Source organism: Stenella coeruleoalba (genome assembly GCF_951394435.1).
Source record: "Stenella coeruleoalba genome assembly, chromosome: 2".
Classification (NCBI taxonomy): Eukaryota; Metazoa; Chordata; class Mammalia; order Artiodactyla; family Delphinidae; genus Stenella; species Stenella coeruleoalba.
The window spans coordinates 149,448,063-149,462,067 of record NC_137147.1 but is presented as its reverse complement, the minus strand read 5'-3'; the positions used below and the strand labels follow the sequence as shown (position 1 = coordinate 149,462,067).

Here is a 14,005-nt window from a genome sequence, read left to right as displayed (position 1 = left end):
TTCTGGTGTACAACATAATTCGATATTTGCATATACTGCAAAATGATCACCACAATAAGTCTAGTTAACTTCCAGTTACAAAGATTTTTTTCCTTGTGCTGAAAACTTTTAGGATCTAATCTCTTAGCAGCTTTCAAATATGTAATTCAGTATTATCAACTATAGTTACCATGCTGTACATTACATCCACATGACTTATTTTACGACTGAAAGTTTTTACTTTTTACTCCCTTCACCCCCTTCACCCGTTTGAACCCCCTCAGTTCCTCCCACCTGGTAACCACCAATCTGTTCTCTGTATCTATTCTCTGAGCTTATTCTTTGTTTGTTTTTGTAGATTCCACATATAAGAGAGATCACATGGTATTTGTCTTTCTCTGACTTGTTTCACCTAGCACAATACCCTCAAAGTCCATCCATGTTGTCGCAAATGTCAGGATTTCCTTTTTTATGGCTGAATCATATTCCTTCTTTTTAATGGCTGAATAATATTCCATTGTATGTTTATACTATATCTTCTTTAGCCATTCATCCATCAAGGGACATTTAGGTTGCTTCCATAGTTTGGCTATTGTAAATAGTGCTGCAATGACATTGGGGGTGCATATATCTTTTCAAGTTAGAGTTTTCATTTTCTTTGGATAAATACCCAGGAGTGGAATTGCTGGATCATATGGTAGTTCTATTTTTAATTTAGGGGGAACCTCCACACTGTTTTCCATAGTGGCTGAAACCAATTTACATTCCCACATCCTCACCAACACTTGTTATCTCTTGACCTTTTGATAATAGCCATTCTGAACAGGTGTGAGGTGATAGCTCATTGTGGTTTTGATTTGCATTTCCCTGATGATTGCTGAGCACCTTTTGTCGTACCTGTTGACCACCTGTACGTTTTCTTTGGAAAAATGTCTATTCAGATCCTCTGCCCCCTTTAAAATCAGAGTGTATTTTTCTTATTAAGTTGTATGAGTTCTTTATATATTTTGGATATTAATCCCTTATCAGATATGATTTGCCAATGTTTTCTTGCATTCACTATTACTTTTTGTCTTTCTATATTGTAATTTTAAATTATTGAATTTTCAAGTGTCTATTTCATTCCATACGTCAACAAACATTTACTTATTAGCACAGGTTGTGTGATATTCCATGTCTGTTTTCTTAGGTAATCTTCACAACCTGGTGGGGTGGGTATCCTCCCATTTCACAGGTAAGAAAACGTTTTTTGCTCAAATTCCCGCAGCTGGTCGGCATTCTGCAGTTTCCCCTGGAGCGGGCCTCAACAAGATACCAGAAATCTGACTTCTAATCCCAGTCCTACTACCATCAGCTGTGTGACCTTACGCATCTCACTTCCCTGCCTCCCTAACAGGGACGGACATTTATTATTGGCGACACCTCCACCAGTATTTCTAGACTTCGTAGGTGCTCAATAAACACTTGCAGATTTGATTGTGGTAGGAGAAAAGTTATACCTTAAAGTTTCTGACCAGGTAGGGAGAAAAAGTCTGCCTGTAAGGGTAGGGAGAAAACTGGGCCAAGGGGCCATGGGGAAGGGACAGAAGGGAAGTCGGGGGTGCGGAACAGGCAAGGCTCCTAGGAGACGGGGAATTTGGAACTGCCGGGGTTCGGAGGTGAAGAGTACCGGAGACGGCGGAGGGGAGGTGGGAGGACATTCCTATCTGGGGAAGGGTGAGGACAAAGCGTAGCTGGAGAGGAGTGTGAGGCCTGATGCGGTGGGATGGGGAAGAGGTGCTGGCTGAGGGGCGGGCGCGTCCCGGCCGAGCCGAGTAGGCGCGGTGTCGGGGTGCGGGGAGACTTGTCCCGAGGGCCGGGGCGGCACGAGGGCACGCGGGAGTGCAGGGAAGGCCCGCCGAGCTGCTGGAGCGGGCGGGACTAGCCGGCTCGGGCGTGGGGCGGGGGGCGTGCGCCGGCCTCCCCAACCCGGGCGGCCCCGGCCCCAGCCCCTCCTCCCCGAGGGCGGGCGGGGCGGGGCCCGGGCTCGCCCGGCCTCTTGGCGGCGCCGCGGTCCCTGCACTCGGGCCGGGCTCTGCTGGCTGCGGCTGGAGCGGGACCCGGGCGGCGGCGGCGGTAAGTGAGCCGGGAGCGGGCGCGGGGACTTGGATTGGGAGGCCGAGGTGTCGTCGTGGGCGGCGGGGTCCGGAGGGGCTCGGGCCCGCCGTCCGAGCCGGGCGACGCGCCGCGCCCGCCGCCAGGCGCGCGGGTCCCGGGGGCTGTAAAGTGCGCTCCTGGCTCCCGCTCGCGCGCCCTGGCGGGGAGACGTGCAGGACAGATGGTCGGGTTCCCGGGGGCCCGCGTCGGGGCCGGGGCGAGGGAGGGGCTCCGAGACCGCCGTGTAGTGAAGAGGGGCTGGCAGCCTTAGCACCCTTGCCTCGACCCTCGGGCTTGAGTGACTGCTGCGAGTGAGCCAGGGTTCCTCCCGGACCCAAGCGAGCACCTCGGTCCCTGTCGACTCTGTTTTACTTTATTTCTGGGCGTGCTGGTCTCGACCATCCCTTGAAAAGAAAGGGCGGGTGGGCGTCCCTCTCTCCCTGGCTTTCCCGGTCCAGGCAGGTCGTCCTGAAAGACCCCGCCTCACGTACGGCACACATCCTAGCTTTCCAAGGGACTTTTCCAAGTTGCATCACTGTTTGGCCTCTACACAGGTGCTTGGCTGTCATGTTGGAGTTAGTTACAGAGGATTTTTTTAAAAAACTTTGTATATTTACTCTGTGTATACCCCTTCACCCCAAGGCTGCGGTGCCTTTCCAACGCTGCTCACAACGCGCTGTTCAAAACACGTTGCGGATTTCTTTTGGGTATTGGTTCTCAAACTTGGCTGCACTTCTAGAGAGTTTTAAAAAATTCTGATGCCTAGGTCCCACCTCTAGAGATCCTGATTTAGCTGGTCTGGGGCGCAGCCTGAGCAATGGAATTTAAAAAGCCAGGTGATTCTAATGTGCTTTGGGTTGTGCTTTTCGCTTTCCACACCCACTTTCTGAACTGTTAAGAGGAGATCATCTCAGCTGCTCTCGATTCTGCCTTGTGTAATCCACCTTTGCACCTGAAAAACCTGTGGGCTGGTGCTTTCCAACTTTAAACTGTAGATGGTGCGTTTTTCTGGAGTTCCCTCTGCTTCTACCTCTCTCTTCACAGAAAATATTGCTAGTGCACTTTCTGCCAAGGAGGTGACAGTGGAGGGATTAAAGTCATGAAGTCCTTGCAAGGGTCAAGGTTATGCTACAGGGTTCTTATTCAGGGAAATTAAGTGATAGTTTGACTTGTCCTATTTGGAAAGGATTTCAGATTAAAAGGAGGAAAAATAATTTAGGAATCCATCAGCTTTTGGAGATCCTCTGGCACAGATTATGATTCTGCATAAATGTGTGGGGAAATTTTTTAAGAATGCAAGCTGACAAGGTCCTTATTATTTTGTGGTTGATATGGTGTTAATATGTGTGTTAAGCTTCATTGTGTAGATCGGGCTTATTCCCACTGTGTGATTAAGCCCAGCAGATGTAATTAACACAGTGTCTCTTTCTTGTTGATAGCATATCTGAGTTAGGGAATTGGTGCGTACAGTAGCATGACACATCTGAGGTGAGACCTTTGCCACTTGTCTAATGATCTTAAAAATGATAGGGAAATAGGCATAAGGAAAAATCGAATATATGGCTACATTGACTGAATTTGAGCATATGTTTTCTTATAGTGTGTTATTGTGACAGTCTCCTGGGATCTTGGTTAATTTACTGTGGTACCTAAGTACGATGTTTGTATTCGATTCCCACCTGTATGCTACGTGGCCACAAACCAGTGGATTTCATTTTTTTCTTAGGCGCTGGCCCTCTAGGTGACATTTTTATTAGTAGTGGTGTGACATTCTTTTAAGAGAATGCCCTCCAGAGTTGGAGGAAAGTTTGTGTTCATTTCTAGCTCCTAACGTGCGTCAAAAGAACATTCATTTTGAAAAAATTCAAAATGGTAGAGTTGGGTCCCAGTTGGTTTCTCTCTCTTTCCCATCTTCCATTACCACGCGCTGCTCCTATCCCTGTGCTCAGTTGCTGGAAGTGGGGCCGCGGTGGCATTGGGCTTAACTGTCTTGGCTTGAGAATGGAGGTTATGTGGAGGGCATGGTCTCACAGGGTGGCCCCTGGCCGGAATCCTCAACCTTTGGGGGAAGAAGACCATATGGAAAGTGTTTTCCTACTGTTGAGTTTTTCTGTTTTTTTTGGACCAGGCCAACAAAATGAAGCCATGTTACTGACTGGTTCGTTAACTTGCTAATCTTATCTCCATTTAGGGGCAAAATGTTGATGATGCTGTCAAACTCCTAGTGCCTGAAAAGTTACACCTGAACAGCAATGGTTAAACTGTGAATATAATGGTACATTCTGGAAAAAAAGCAAGAAAAAGTATGTGTAACTATGGACCTAACAGATTTATTTAAGCATTTCTCCCTTTTTAGTAGTAACTCTAATATTCTAAAGTGATTAGAAGAAAGTAAGTGAAGAAAGAGTTAGTGAGGGGCTTCTTTATTTAGAGAAAGGGTATGCAGCATTCAGAAGACTGATCTTTGATTTGTGTTAAGAATAGACTTCCCTATTGGCTTCCCCCCCCCCCCTTCACGTAAGGATAGTTAATTTGCTTGTATTGATGGGGTTGGGGATGGTTTAAAGGATTCAATGGCCTCCTTAACTCCCTCTGTCCCCAGCCCTGCCTGCAACCCATTTATCTAAGAGGTGCCATTGACCCTTTTAAAAAACACAACTGATTTTGTGCTCTTCCTTTCTTTGCCTCCTCTGATCCTGGCACTAAAGGGCAGTGAAATGGCTGAAAGGTTGGCATCAGAGGAGAAAAACAAAGTTCAAGGGGAATTGAAAATTGGGTAATTTTCCATGAATGACCAAGTGCTTACTTTATTCTGTCACATGACATTGCTGTTATCAAGAAACAAGTTATACCATGAAAACCCTGAAAGTAGAAGAGAAGAAAGGGGGATTTGATGGAAAGAGCACCAGGGTTGACCGGCTTTCACGTAGGGGAAGCTGATTGGAGTTTTCAGTCAAATGCCCCAGTCCGACCCCACTTTCCTTCTTCAGGCACTGTCCTCCGTCCCCCAAACCAATATCCCTGGGAGAGAGAGTGCTTCATCTTAAATTCATACCAAATTTTTGTTTTTGTGGTTTCTTTATTCAGTCATATAACAAATTCAGTTCTTATGAAGCCCCCAGTCCTTGCTAAGCTCTGTTATCATTCACCGATCTCGTGGTAAACGGGGTATGGAGCTTGAAATCTGGTGGAGATGTAAACTAGGGGTTATAGTAAGTTGGGAACTCTTAGACGCACGATGAGCACGAAGAACTGGGGGGGGGAGCCGGGTACCACCTGGCTCGCCTCCCCTGGGTGTATAGATACCTTGTCAATTCACTGGCAAAGCAGACACAAGAAAAGCTCTTCTTGGGTTTAAATTATTTTATTAAGTCCCTACGTCAAGTTTTAAATAATTGACTTCAGATACTTTTCTGATGGACGAGAGGGGTTTGTACGCTGATCCTGCCAAGGGAAAGTGAGGAGTGAGGAAGGAGGAGTTAGGATTCTGGCAGGTGCGATTTGCTTAAGGAGTACTTAGGCAAGCAGTGCAGGGATACGACCGGTGTTGGGAAGCTGGCGGAGTACGTGGCTGGATCCCTTTTTGCCATGATGGTAACTGGCAACCTCAGCTTAGTGAGTAGAGGCTACCCCTCCTGTGCAACTGAGCTGGGAGGAGGGTAACAGCAGCCATTGCACTTTGAGAGCAGGTGGGTCGGTTCTTGTCTGCGGCTCCGGCCAGTGTGTGGATGTTCGTTCTTTATCATACTGTTGTCCCTTTAGCTCAGGTTTCCTTGGACAGACAGGAAACTGGACTTCACACTGCTTTTCCTTGGGAAGGTGGTTTCCAAACAAGTGACTCACAGGACTAATAACCCCAGGGTTGTAAGAGTAGTTACATTTGTTGACTGTCCACCTTTCACGTGTCAGGTAGCGAGCGGGGCACTTGCCCTCTGTTGCTTTAAAACCTGTACGTTCCTGAGGGGCAGGTGGAAGTGGCCTCATTTTACAGATGAGGAAACTGAGGCCCAATGAGATCCTGGGCAGCTCAGGCGCTCTAGAGGAGTGGCAGAGCTGAGGTTCCAGAGCTCTCGGGTCTGCCTGAATTCAAAGCTGAGGCCTTTCCACTGCTCCTTGTGCCTCTAAAGCAGAACTGATTGGGAAATTGAGTTTTCTGTGCCTTGTTTTTCTAACACCACAGTCCCCTTAGAGCTGGATTGATTTACTGTTTTCCTCTACGGGACGATGCGTAATGTTAGACCGAAGATCACTGCGGGCTTATCATCCCAAGGGAAATTCTATGAAATCCTATTTTTCTGGGTTTTTTTAAACGGAGAGGATAGATTAGGCTGTTTAGAAAGGCTCTGAATGGATCCCAAATCCTAGGTTAGAGAGACATTGTCTCCACATTTCTTCAAGTTCTGCAAACCTCTGAATTTCTGGAGATAATTGGTCCTTGGGTAAGAGATTAAAAACAAAGTTCAGTGTCGAATATTCTGGAGCAAAACGAAGCCGTGCACGTTCAGTTCCTATTTATGTGGTACTAGCAACAAAAACAAAACTTTGCTGCCTTGTTAAGTACCTCAAGCTCTTAAAATTACAGGTCAGAAGGGTTTAGAGGCGTGCGGAGCTATAATTAGGAAAGGTTAAGTTGAAAACAGGGTTACCGCGTGTGTGCCCATTACTGCAATGGGCTCTAGCTCTATATTTCACCCTAAGAAGGATCAGCTCGATGGAGGGTCATCATGGAGTTAGTGTTTGGGATTAGAGCACAGGGCATTTTGTCATGAACATGGAATATTTCAGCCTCTTGTTTTATAGGGCGGGTTTATCCCCTGCTGTCCAATCACAGGGCTTTCTGCTTGCCTTTGGTAGAGTACGTAATGGCTCAGGCTGTTATATACTTTGTAGTTTTCTTAAGTCTATAAAGCATATAAAGTTTTCTTAAGTCTAAAGTCTATAAAGTCTATATTTATTATTAATAATCTTTCACCCTTGCTTATCTCTTTGCTAGAGGATTGAGGCAAGATGATCAAGATTTTCTAGTTTTGGCTTTAATAATTCTCCAGAATTATTAATAATAATTATTAATAATTCATTAATTATCTTTATTTTATTATTAATAATACTAATAATTATTTCTAATAATTATTAATAATCTTTCACCCTTGCGTATCTCTTTGCTAGAGGATTGAGGCAAGATGATCAAGATTTTCTAGTTTTGGCTTCAATAATTCTCCTTAGTTTTGCTTCTGACTCCCCCTGGCTTTCTAGCCTGTATTTTATTGCATTTGAAACTGGCACTCTGTTTTCCCTTGCAAATTGGAGGCCATTCAGGGAAGAGGACCCCCTGCAGCTAAGACTCCTCCCAGGGATCCTGAAACGTCAGTGTTGTTGATACCATTTTCCAGGTGAGGAACCTGGTGAGGTCTGGAGTTTTGTGGTTGCAGTTCAGAGTTTGAGACGCTGTTAACGGCTGCCCTCTCTTTTGATTTTATTTCAGAGGAAAAAGAAATGGCCCAGTTTCCAAAGTCGTAAAGAGGTTCTAATATATCCTATGAACTAATCCATATCCTTGAGCTTTGTTGTAGCTGTATTACAGACAGCTTTTTGTAAAAAAAAAAAAAAAAAGAATTTGCTCCTCCATTTTTGCCTATAAGATTTTTATCCTCCTTATTAAAAACAGTGACTTAGAATTGCACAGCAGCAGCTGAAAAGTGGATTAGTCTCTCTCCTTGCCCTAATCAAATATCAAAAACCTGGAAAGTTTACTGAGTGGTGATTACAGTGAAAGCTTTAAGAGTTGGAGAGGAACTGATAGAGAAAGAATGGAGGGAGAGATAAGAGAGAGTAGTTTGGAAAGGGACTGCTGGCTGGAGTTTACCAAATTTAAGATTTTTCCTACTTGTGAGTTTCAGGCTTGAGGCTTGAGCACCTTTGTTTCACATGTAGTCAGGCCAGCTCAGCCCTAACTGTGCTGCCCTGAGCCACCCGAAAGCTGTTTTGTGGGGTGGGGTGGGGTGGAATGGGGTGTAAGGTTAGAGGGAGAGAGGAGGTAGGGAAGCGGGGGGAGGATTAGAGCCAATAGTTAGCTGGTTCTTCAGGTCTGGTCTGCTCAGGGCATGACCACCTCTTGCTAAGGGTCTGGATACCTGCCTTGAGTCCAGCTTCCTGGGCGTGAGGCAGCTGGGTGGGGTGCAGAAGAGTCACCGGACTTCCCAGGAGGCCTGCCCAGATCAGTGATTCTCATAATAATAGCAGATGCTTCTGGAGCATTTACGTCCAGCCTTGTCTGAGAGTGTTCGACATAGCTCTGTGGGATGGGTACTATCATAAACCCATTTTCCTGGTGAGGGAAAGAAGGCCGTGAGAAATTGGGTCACTTGTCGAAGTTGTGCAGCTACCAAGTGGTTGGATCCAGGGTTCAAACTTGTCTGGCCCTGAGATGTGCTTCTCTGGACCCGGAGCGCTGGTTAGTGCACGGGCTCTGCATTCGTCCCCTCGATTCACCCACTCATTCATTGCTTCACAAATTGTTGGCTGCTTGCATGTGCCTTTATCTCAACAATTAGAACACCATCAGTGCCCTTGGCTAACATGTCGGAGGAACCCCCCTCCCCCCAAAACCTGTAAACAGACCTGTAAAGCGGAGGGCTCTCTCAGCTGACCTCACGCCCCCGTGTGTAGCAGAAACTAGAGGCTCCATAAAGTTTTGTAGGAGGAAGGACAGAAGTCATTCAGCTTTTTGAAACGTGACGTCTTGTATTTCATCTGTGTCTCTCTAGCAGCCACAGTGATTTCTAAACAGAAAGACAGATGAGCGCTAAGAAGGGTGAGACTGTGGGGGAATGTTTCACCAAAATAATAAGGGGAAATTCTTGATAAAGGCATGTTTTAAAAAATGTATTTCGGGCTCTCATGGTCAGTGATTGCTGTTTGTATTTGTGCTTAAAGCACTGGTATTCAAAGGGCATGCCTACTCCCAGCTTGCAGGTTATTTAGTGAGTCAAGGAGGCCCTTCAGCCTTCCGGGCACGGCTGGGACTGTTTTTGCAAGCAGAACGCATTGTCTTTGGACTTGAGGATCAAACCCCTGGAGGGTTCAAGCCCACCTCCCTCTTCTCAGGGCAAGGCTCCGTTTAACATTGCAGGACGTGAGCTGGTAGAAGGTAGATCCGCCTCTGGTCTTCCTGTTCCATCTTCCCACTGTGGGGTGAGAGCACTGGGGGCTCAACCGCTTGAATTGGAAACCACATTTACCCATCACAAGGAGTGTGGTGTTCTGGGCAGGTTTCCCATCCATTTCAGGGTTGTTTCCTCATCTGTAAAAGGGGCATGTAGCTCTTACCTCATAGAGCTGTTAGGGCCACATCTCTTGGACATAGTCTAGTGGCTCTCAAAAATGGGGCCCCCGCTGGGGGACATTTGGCAGTATCTGGAGACATCTTGGTTGTCACGACCAGGGGTGGTGGTGGCTACTAGCATCTAGTGGATAGAGGCCAGGACTGCTGCTAAATACCCTACAATGCACAGGACGGCCCCCATAACAAAGAATTATCCAGCCCAAAAGTCAGTACTGGGAGGCTGAGAGCCCTGGCAAGGTGGCACCTCTAACAGCGGTGGTGGTTTTTAACATCTCTTATCAAAGGGAGCTGATGGCAAGTGGCAAAGAGCCCTGATGTCTTAAGTGGGGTGGAGGGAATGGAATTTAACCTTTTATTGGTGCTTCTGGGTTACCTCACAAGCGGCCCTGAAATGTGGGAAGAACTGTTTTCTTCTCCATTAGCGTGCTCCTTAACTTCATTTGTAATTGCGTGCACTATTTACATATAAATAATACATATAGATTTACATATAAATAACCTATATGCTAAAAAACATCCCTAACAACTCAGTAGTTAAACCTGGCTCTTCAGGAAGACAGCAGAGTGGGGCCCTGGAGTAGAAGCCAGGTGCCTGCACCCACCATGCGGCCTGTCCTTGGGAGGCTGGCTTTTCTCCCCCAGGAAAGGACTGGTAATCACATCACCCTCCTATCTTACCACATTGTTCCCGGGACTAAATACAGTAAATCCGAACACATGAAAATCGCTCTGTCCACGTGAAGTAGTTCTACACATGTGAAGGTGTAGTTTGATTCCTAAGGTGTGATTTTGAACGTGTTTTTCAGAGAACTCTGTGGTCCCTCAAGAAATGCCAGTGAAAAAGGATTAGGGCTCAACAGCCAAGCAATATCCGTGTTGCGGGCAAAGTGGGAAACTAGGCCCAGAAAACATTCCTTCAGCAGAGCGTACGATTCGGTGGCAGAGTGGCCGTGCTCTGAGTTGGGGTGTAAGCTACCTGCTCTCCTCCCTCTGGCTTCATCCTTTGGCTTTTCCCCTATCTGCTGGGTGACCCTGGGCAAGCTCCTGGACCTCCCTGTGCTTTGGTTTCCTCACCTGTAAAATGGGGCTAATGATAACAACACCACCCACCTGAGGACAGGTGCGGTGGGGGGGGGAAGTGACTTGGCCTTAAGGGCATAGTGCACGTGGGAAGCCTAACTCAATAAATGAGTTATTAGTAAAATAATACTATTTATTATTTTGGCCTATAGCATGTATATTTATATTCATGTGAGGAAAGGATTGCTCCTGGGTTAGGAGCTGAGAAAGGATTTTTCCGGAGTTCCTGTTACCATTTTCTATTTTATGGTGGTAAAATACATACTGTGTAAAATTGCCCATTTTCGCCAGTTTAAAGTGTACAGGTCAGTGGCATTAAGGACATTCCCAGCATTGTGCAACCATCACCCCTGTCTCATTCCAGAGCTTTTTCGTCACCGGAGAGGGAAACCCTGTAGCCACTATGCAGTCATTTCACATTCCTCCCTTCCCCCAGGCCCTGGCACCACCAGTCTACTTTCTGTCTCCGTGGAATTGCCTATCTGGGTATCTTATATAAATGGGATCATACAACGTGTGGCCTTTTGGTCTGGCTTCTTCCAGTAAGCATCATGTTTTCCAGGTCCATCCATGCGCTGTAGTGAGTATCAGCACTTCATTCCTTTTACCTGGTGTCTTTGTAGAGTAACCCAAGCCTCCGTTTCATCAGGCCTATTCTCCCACCTCGTGTCCTGTTTTCAAGCTTTAGAACATCTTTCTTCGGGTTCTCTTTGGCCAACCTTAGTTTTTCCACTTTTCCTCTCCGGTGATTCTAATGACCCTTGAAATGAATATTGGAGTGACATTGTCACGCCGGGTTCTCTGTGCCGCCGGGGAGTAGGTCTTATTAGGTATTTTATTTCTGCTGAAGAATTAGCAGCAGGAGGACACACACCGGCCCAGAGTTGTGCTTCATTTCCCCAGGACAGCATGGCAGGTTTAAAAACAAGTGTCTGGAAAACACCCACCAGACCATTTTATTCCTCTGGGTAAAAAGCTTTCCACATGAGAAGTGGCCCTCAATTAAGTCGTTTAATAAAAACCTCCCTCTGTTTTAAAGCTTTCTTGGGAAGTGTTTACTTTTTTTTTTTTTTTTTTTGCGGTATGCGGGCCCTCTCACCGTTGCGGAGCGCAGGCTCCGGACGCGCAGGCTCAGCGGCCATGGCTCACGGGCCCAGCCGCTCCACGGCATGTGGGATCTTCCCGGACCTGGGCACAAACCCGCATCCCCTGCATCGGCAGGCGGACTCTCAACCACTGCGCCACCAGGGAAGCCCACACTGCGGGCTTCTAAATGAGCTGCTGTGGAGTCAGGGATCCTTAACCCGTGACTTTAATAATATCCTTTGCTTTAGATTTCCAGGTGGAGGCCTGGGCCAGATTTGTAGCGTGTCATTGACCCAGACAATCTGGACTCTCTCCTCCCCACCCCGCTTAAACCACCAATGATAGAAGATTCAGAGAAGCCTGAAGCCCCAGAGATGTAAAGCTAGCTCCTGGAGGGAGAGGCCAGACTGAAAGGAGATGGTGTGTCACCTCCATCCTCCCAATTCTGAGCTCAGTAACAGGGTAGGGGCTTCAGTAAGAAGAGACTGAAGCATTTAGGAGAGCAGCTCAGGGCTGTGAGATGCTGGATCCTTTAGGCGGGGCCTGAGATTTCAGCCAGGCTTTGGAGCTTTCTTGAGTTACGGGCCATGGGCCCTTATAGCTGAGGAGGCTCTGCTTTTTGCTTTGACTCTGGAGAGGTGAGTAGGTCCTGCCAAGAGGAAGCAGGATGTTGGCAGCTTTAGGGGGCTTAGAGGTTCTTTTGTGGCAGATGCTAGGATTTATCCCAGAGGAGTGTCCAGGGAAAAGCTGTGTCCTGAAATAAAGGCCGCTCTAGGATGGCCTTCCATTTGTGCTGCTTTCCTGGGGATCCGCATCAAGCTGGCCCAGGACTGGTGGGTGGAGAAGCCCAGGGACCCTGGCACAGGTTGGGATTTGCAGAGGCTGCAGGGCCTGGTGGTTACGAGCCTGGACTCTGGCCTTGGACTTCCAGGGTCCGAATCCTGCTTCTGGGGTTATATGTTATATGAGTGAATCTTAATAGAGTGCTTGGAACAGTGTCTGCATGGGGACGTGTATGCGTGTATGGTCTTATACACTTCACTTCTGTGACTCCCCAGTTAAAATCGAGGAATGGTCCTTATTTTCAGAGCTAATTCACCTCCATGCCCAGCAGCCTTGTGCAATCCATGGGAGAGGGTGAGATCACAGGACCCTTAAAAAACAAAACAAAACATGACATTCAGATGGGGAAATCATGCTTGATGAACTCATTATGTTCTCTGAGGGAGAAAATAAATGTGGGAAGAAGGGCAAACCAGTGGATCTGATTTATTTAGATTTCCCAAAGACCTTTGAAAAGACTTCATGCCAAAGCTTATTAAATGTGTTGAGATTTCCCTGGCGGTCCCTGCTTCCAGTGCAGGGGGAGCAGGTTCGATCCCTGGTCGGGGATCTAAGACTCACGTGCCACATGGTGTGGCCAAAAAAAAAAAAAAAACAAAAACAAATCAAAGGTTATTAAATGTGTGAATCTTCCACTACTCTGTGTGTGGCAGTGAGTGTAAGAAGGAATGTGGTCGAAACCCATCTTCTTTATTGTCCTTGATAAAAGGAGAAGAGAGATGGTGAAATCACCACATTTACAGGTGAAGTGGAATTCTTTTCAAAGTAATATTGGAAGAAGACATTGGAGTTAAACCATAGGAAGGTTTTTTATTTTTATTTTAAAAATAATTTTGGATACTACATGGAGCTGTCAATTATAATGTTAAATAATTTGTTCGTGGTCAGTGGTGCGCCTGGGCAGCCAGAAGTTGGAGCTAGGAATTGTGTGTGCTGCTTCCTAGCACAGCTACCCATCATATGCCTGGAGTATCATAGGTGCTCAGTAAGTGTACGTTGAGTGAATAAGTGAAGATTAATAGAACAAAGGGGTTCATTAAAAATAATTCAAGTTTACAAAATAATTTCTAGTTTCTGTCTTTAAGAGTACATTTGTATGGCCTTGAGGACACGGGGAGAGGGAAGGGTAAGCTGGGACGAAGTGAGAGAGTGGCACGGACATACATACACTACCAAATGTAAAATAGACAGCTAGTGGGAAGCAGCTGCATAGCACAGGGAGATCAGCTCGGTGCTTTGTGACCACCTAGAGGGGTGGGATAGGGAGGGTGGGAGGGAGACGCAAGAGGGAGGGGATATGGGGATATATGTATATGTATAGCTGATTCATTTTGTTATAAAGCAGAAACTAACACACCATTGTAAAGCAATTATACGCCAATAAAGATGTTAAAAAAAAGGTACATTTGTAGAAGGCAGTAGATTTCACCATTTATAAATACAAGAATCAGACCCTTAAATGCACAGATACTGAATTTCATCCCTTCTGTGATTTGACCCAGGGCAATAAATGAATGAATGAATGAATCAATGAAATGA

General features: G+C 46.5%; 1 protein-coding gene across 3 annotated transcripts in view; it reads left to right on the top strand.

Moving 5' to 3' along the window:
* Positions 1 to 2,006: 2,006 nt before the first annotated feature.
* CGNL1 (cingulin like 1) overlaps positions 2,007 to 14,005 on the top strand; it is a 154,467-nt gene continuing 142,468 nt past the window's right edge. For all 3 annotated transcript variants that reach the window (XM_079912038.1, XM_079912037.1, XM_079912039.1), the window contains exon 1: positions 2,007 to 2,094. The gene's annotated coding sequence lies outside the window, so the exon portion shown is untranslated. The remainder of the gene's footprint in view (positions 2,095 to 14,005) is intronic.